This window comes from Oncorhynchus keta, chromosome 2 (assembly GCF_023373465.1).
Source record: "Oncorhynchus keta strain PuntledgeMale-10-30-2019 chromosome 2, Oket_V2, whole genome shotgun sequence".
NCBI classification, from domain to species: Eukaryota; Metazoa; Chordata; class Actinopteri; order Salmoniformes; family Salmonidae; genus Oncorhynchus; species Oncorhynchus keta.
In genome coordinates this window covers 75,280,599-75,286,745 of record NC_068422.1, presented here as the reverse complement: position 1 = coordinate 75,286,745, position 6,147 = coordinate 75,280,599, and positions in this window count along the sequence as shown.

The window sequence follows — 6,147 nt, the reverse complement described above, 5'->3', positions numbered from 1 at the left end:
ACACCTGTGACACTTCTATATGCTCTACAAATGTACTGGTAAGTAACATGAGTAATAGGAGATATTTGCACAACTTTGAACCAGGATTCGAACTATCTAGGGAGTTGTAAAATAAGTGAAACAGAATGGTATTAATAATTCGTCGCTCATGGCAAATACTGTAGGAATGGTAGCCTATGGCTACATTAGATCTCTAGCATATGCACACTGCACGCACCACATAGGATACGTGGACCGTTGGACTAATTAGACACCTAGGTTTAACAATGTAACACATCACTCAATCAGAGGGCTGCACCCGAAAACACGATGCCACTGACACTTGCATGCATGGTAAACCTCCCCTAATTCTGATTCTGTGCATACTGTATGTCTATTTTAATTTCCAGTCCAAGAGACATCTTCTAGAGTAAAGAGAGATAGCATTCCCCAGGTAAACATACATAAATTCCATCAACCTGTGTGTGTGTGTGTTTGTGCATTTGTGTGTTACTGTGTGTGTGTTTGGGGTGGGTTATGGAAGTCAAGAGGGCTGTGCAAGACTATAGAGGTCCCTGAAACCAACTTGATACCCTCAAAAACATCACTTGTGCACAATCATATAGCCTATTGTTTAGCTATGTAAAAACATGTATTTTTTTACATAGCTCATCACATGTCAACTAAACGTGGATGTAGTTTCCATACCTGTTCTACAGCAAGGCTGTTCCCTAAGACTGTTTTGGTTTGGCAAAAATAACAGCACACAAAAATAAATCTGTCTCCCTCTATGGCAATGGATACTACATTTTCTTTAGTTTAATTCTCACTTATTTTAGACTCCAATCAGCTCCGTGCTAAATTAAGGCAAACTGTGGATGAACCACACATTATTAGATCACTACGTTTGATTAGTAGTAGCCCTCCCACAAGCACAAAGCACAGCTCTCTAGAAGGTGGTACTTCACCCGTCACCTCTCTATCTTCTACCGTCATCCTACTCTGTCCTCCTTAGTCCTCCTCATAACATGGCAACTTGACTTACATCTACTTGTCATGTTGTTAACGCTTCTTCTGCTCCCACAGCTTTCACACACTCTTCCACTGACTCATGCTCGCCCCTTTTCCACTATCCATGCCCTCCCCCGCACTCTGCACCACAATATCTTATGGCTCACTCCGAGGTCACCAATTGATCACTTGATTCCTGGACTACATGTAAGTTGGCATGCCATTCTCCCCTATGCCATGTGTCCTCCCCAACAATATCAGTCACCTCTTGTCTACAAAACATGCACATGACTTTAAGTGTTGTAGATGAACTGGTTTGTTAGTATTATTATCTTCTTATCTTTCCAAGCTGTGATTGGACAGATCCAAGACTGATCAACACCAAGACCATTCCAGGAAGTGATTCCTACAATGGGGCCATGTACCATAACTTAATGTTTAAAGCAAAACAGGTCAGTTAACAGCGGGGACCGTACATATTAGCAATCTTGAAACAAAAGTCCCAAAGGAATGAAAACCAATCCGACAATGTTCCATTACAGCATATTCACTACGCACACAAAAAGGAACTACATTTCAGTCAGGACAAAAACTCAGTATGAGCAAAAAACATTGTGACAAACATATGAGAATTTGTTACTCCTAGTCAACACATTGATATGATACATTTCCAGTTCCTGAATCCTCAACAAACAGAAACTAGACCTACTCCTGTGAGAAGTACTCACAGGTCCCACCATTATGGTGGGGGTCAGGGACAGACTGGGACCTGAAATTGGCCAAGGGATTTCTAATGCACCGGCCCATTTTACCCCTGAGGCTCATTATTAGCCAAATAATGATAATTCTGTACAAAACCCCCTATTTAGACCTGCCCACTGCTAAAGATGGACCAGACAATATGGCATTTGCCCAAAATGCCCCATGGCCAGTCTGTTTCTGCAGGGGTTGAGCAACTCTTCACCTGCAGCATCATCAACTAACTACCTGTAGGTTCTCTATCCAGGATTCTCTCGTATCATACAATAATCACGAAGGGTTTAGTTTTTTGTTCATTTTATAGCAACAGTACATAGTTTTGAGGTGCAATATCATTTTTACCCTGATTTTGTTCATTTTAGATAGCAAAGTTCAAGTACAAAATATAGTTTTGAGGTGGGTTTGTAAGATAATCCTCATTTCCTCATGCATTATTCTCTGATAATCCTTAAGATGTGTGATTACATCTCCCTCAGATCCCAGTCTCCAACAGGTAAATTCAATGCAGCTTGGAAAATATATTTTTTTATTGTTTTGTAGCTTTGATTTAGATAATGTTCTCAATAGATTCCATCTGTTCAACTCATCCCCATGTCTTGTTTACATTACATTTGATTACATTGGGAATCATCTAAATGTCAGAGTGCCCAGTCCATTTTTTTCTCCATCAGCCAACAGCCTGAAATAGTGTTTGGGTATGGGTCCTAAGAGCTTGGTCCAAAATGCTCAATCTTTGTTCCATAAATATACAACCCTCAGATCCCAGTTACTAGTACTTGTTTACATACTGATGGCTATTGAACCCTCAGATCCCAGTCCATCTCTTCAACTTCTCTCCCCATGTCTCTGTTTACAGGATGTTAGCCTCTACAGATGAGTACATACTGATGGCGGGATATCTCTAACCCTCAGATCCCAGTCCATCTCTTCAACTTCTCTCCCCATGTCTCTGTTTACAGGATGTTAGCCTCTACAGATGAGTACATACTGATGGCGGGATATCTCTAACCCTCAGATCCCAGTCCATCTCTTCAACTCTCTCCCCATGTCTCTGTTTACAGGATGTTAGCTCTACAGATGAGTACATACTGATGGCGGGATATCTCTAACCCTCAGATCCCAGTCCATCTCTTCAACTTCTCTCCCATGTCTCTGTTTACAGGATGTTAGCCTGATGAGTACATACTGATGGCGGGATATCTCTAACCCTCAGATCCCAGTCCATCTCTTCAACTTCTCTCCCCATGTCTCTGTTTACAGGATGTTAGCCTCTACAGATGAGTACATACTGATGGCGGGATATCTTAACCCTCAGATCCCAGTCCATCTCGTCAACTTCTCTCCCCATGTCTCTGTTTACAGGATGTTAGCCTCTACAGATGAGTGCATACTGATGGCGGGATATCTCTAACCCTCAGATCCCAGTCCATCTCTTCAACTTCTCTCCCCGTGTCTCTGTTTACAGGATGTTAGCCTCTACAGATGAGTGCATACTGATGGCGGGATATCTCTAACCCTCAGATCCCAGTCCATCTCGTCAACTCCTCTCCCCATGTCTCTGTTTACAGGATGTTAGCCTCTACAGATGAGTGCATACTGATGGCGGGATATCTCTAACCCTCAGATCCCAGTCCATCTCTTCAACTTCTCTCCCCATGTCTCTGTTTACAGGATGTTAGGCTCTACAGATGAGTACATACTGATGGCGGGATATCTCTAACCCTCAGATCCCAGTCCATCTCTTCAACTTCTCTCCCCATGTCTCTGTTTACAGGATGTTAGCCTCTACAGATGAGTGCATACTGATGGCGGGATATCTCTAACCCTCAGATCCCAGTCCATCTCGTCAACTTCTCTCCCCATGTCTCTGTTTACAGGATGTTAGGCTCTACAGATGAGTACATACTGATGGCGGGATATCTCTAACCCTCAGATCCCAGTCCATCTCTTCAACTTCTCTCCCCATGTCTCTGTTTACAGGATGTTAGGCTCTACAGATGAGTACATACTGATGGCGGGATATCTCTAACCCTCAGATCCCAGTCCATCTCTTCAACTTCTCTCCCATGTCTCTGTTTACAGGATGTTAGGCTCTACAGATGAGTGCATACTGATGGCGGGATATCTCTAACCCTCAGATCCCAGTCCATCTCTTCAACTTCTCTCTCCATGTCTCTGTTTACAGGATGTTAGCCTCTACAGATGAGTGCATACTGATGGCGGGATATCTCTAACCCTCAGATCCCAGTCCATCTCTTCAACTTCTCTCCTCATGTCTCTGTTTACAGGATGTTAGGCTCTACAGATGAGTGCATACTGATGGTGGGATATCTCTAACCCTCAGATCCCAGTCCATCTCTTCAACTTCTCTCTCCATGTCTCTGTTTACAGGATGTTAGGCTCTACAGATGAGTACATACTGATGGCGGGATATCTCTAACCCTCAGATCCCAGTCCATCTCTTCAACTTCTCTCCCCATGTCTCTGTTTACAGGATGTTAGGCTCTACAGATGAGTACATACTGATGGCGGGATATCTCTAACCCTCAGATCCCAGTCCATCTCTTCAACTTCTCTCCCCATGTCTCTGTTTACAGGATGTTAGGCTCTACAGATGAGTGCATACTGATGGCGGGATATCTCTAACCCTCAGATCCCAGTCCATCTCTTCAACTTCTCTCCTCATGTCTCTGTTTACAGGATGTTAGGCTCTACAGATGAGTGCATACTGATGGCGGGATATCTCTAACCCTCAGATCCCAGTCCATCTCTTCAACTTCTCTCTCCATGTCTCTGTTTACAGGATGTTAGCCTCTACAGATGAGTGCATACTGATGGCGGGATATCTCTAACCCTCAGATCCCAGTCCATCTCTTCAACTTCTCTCCTCATGTCTCTGTTTACAGGATGTTAGGCTCTACAGATGAGTGCATACTGATGGTGGGATATCTCTAACCCTCAGATCCCAGTCCATCTCTTCAACTTCTCTCCTCATGTCTCTGTTTACAGGATGTTAGGCTCTACAGATGAGTGCATACTGATGGCGGGATATCTCTAACCCTCAGATCCCAGTCCATCTCTTCAACTTCTCTCCCCGTGTCTCTGTTTACAGGATGTTAGCCTCTACAGATGAGTGCATACTGATGGCGGGATATCTCTAACCCTCAGATCCCAGTCCATCTCTTCAACTTCTCTCTCCATGTCTCTGTTTACAGGATGTTAGGCTCTACAGATGAGTGCATACTGATGGCGGGATATCTCTAACCCTCAGATCCCAGTCCATCTCTTCAACTTCTCTCCCCATGTCTCTGTTTACAGGATGTTAGCCTCTACAGATGAGTGCATACTGAGCACATGGATTTGCACAATTACTAGTATGACAGTGAAACTGTTTCACTCCCTTTTTATTTACCATTTAATAATCCAATATGCAGAAAGAGTAAGTATTTTTCTGTCACAAAAGGACAGAGACAAAAGAGAGAATTGCTTTAAATGATGCTTTTGTAACGCAGACACCCCTCTTGTATTTTGACTGCCCTTTAGGAAGAGAACACTAGCAAAACCTATTTATCTTCTCATCACGGTGTGCTGAACTCTTTGTAGTTCTTCTCTGTCATGCTGCACTGCAACATCAGAATCAATATAGGTTTATCAGATTACATGTCCCCTCCCCAGTCTACCTGCTAGTGTCATACTTGAGTCATCAAGTATCAAATCAACAAAAAATGTCACCATGACATTGGATTTAGGTAAAAAGTTGGGTGAAAAAAAGTACTTTTTGCAAATCCAATCAGTTTTCAACATTGATTTCAACATCATATTTTTGTTGTTGTTGTTGTTGAAATTATGTGTAAACAACGTTGATTCAACCATTTTTTTCCCAGTGGGGTGATATGTGTTTGTTCATGGCTCTGCAAGGGCCTGTTGCATGCTGACAGCTCTGAGTTTGTCATAAATCATACGCTGTCAGGTTTGCCTGAGCTCATCACTAAATAGCAACATTTCGGAACCAACCATGTACATTTCTAAAGAAATTAAATATGCATGTTGCTATTACTTTTGGGGCTTTTGCACGTCTGTATAGCTGCTTGCCCTCTCCCTGAGCTGAGGGTAAGAATGAACACACCCATTTCACTAGGGTAAGAATTGCTCCTCTTAATAAACACCATATACAGACAGATACAGTGATGGTATTGCTCAGTCCATAAGCAGTAGTTCATTGGCCCATGTATGTGTACAAAGAGGTAGGTGTACATTTGAATAAGTACATTTGCATACTGTTCCTTAGCCAGGCCAAAGGCATTGCAGGCTTCCGAGGAGTGCTGACCTGATCATTTGCATTTATGACTAGCCTGACAACCCACACAGTCCATTACACTAATAGAAAAAAATAACTAC